The following is a 523-nucleotide window of genomic DNA, read 5'->3' as shown; positions in this document are numbered from 1 at the left end:
TTAGTTCATCGGAAAGGTCCTCGGAATATACCGAGGGAGAACTTCCTCGGGATATTTCGATTGAATTTCCGATGGTCTAATTCTCGGAAATTCCGACGAAATGTTCCTCGGAACTTTCATCGGGAATTTCCGAGGAACGTGTCCGTCGGTATATTCCGAGGAAGATTTCCCTCGGAAAATTCCGAGGAAACGTTCGTCGGAACGAGGGTTCATTTCCTCGGAATTTCAAAAATAATTAATTTTTTTTTTAAAAATAAAATTTTTTGAAATTTAAATTTGAAAATATAAAATTAAAATTAAAATAGAAAAAAACATATTAGATAATATTCAAAGTTGTACAAATAAAAGTAAAACATTCCGAGTTTTTGAAAAAAAAAAACTACTCGTCATCCACGTTCGGGAACACCTCGTTCGGGTACATCCTCTGCATCATCTCCATCTTTTGCTGGTTCAGCCTCTTCTGTGCCTCATAGCCCGCCTGTTGAGCCGCCATCTGGGTCTCCAACAAAGATATGCGATCATC

This window comes from Brassica oleracea, chromosome C1, assembly GCF_000695525.1.
Source record: "Brassica oleracea var. oleracea cultivar TO1000 chromosome C1, BOL, whole genome shotgun sequence".
Lineage (NCBI taxonomy): Eukaryota > Viridiplantae > Streptophyta > Magnoliopsida > Brassicales > Brassicaceae > Brassica > Brassica oleracea.
This window is presented reverse-complemented; position numbering follows the sequence as displayed.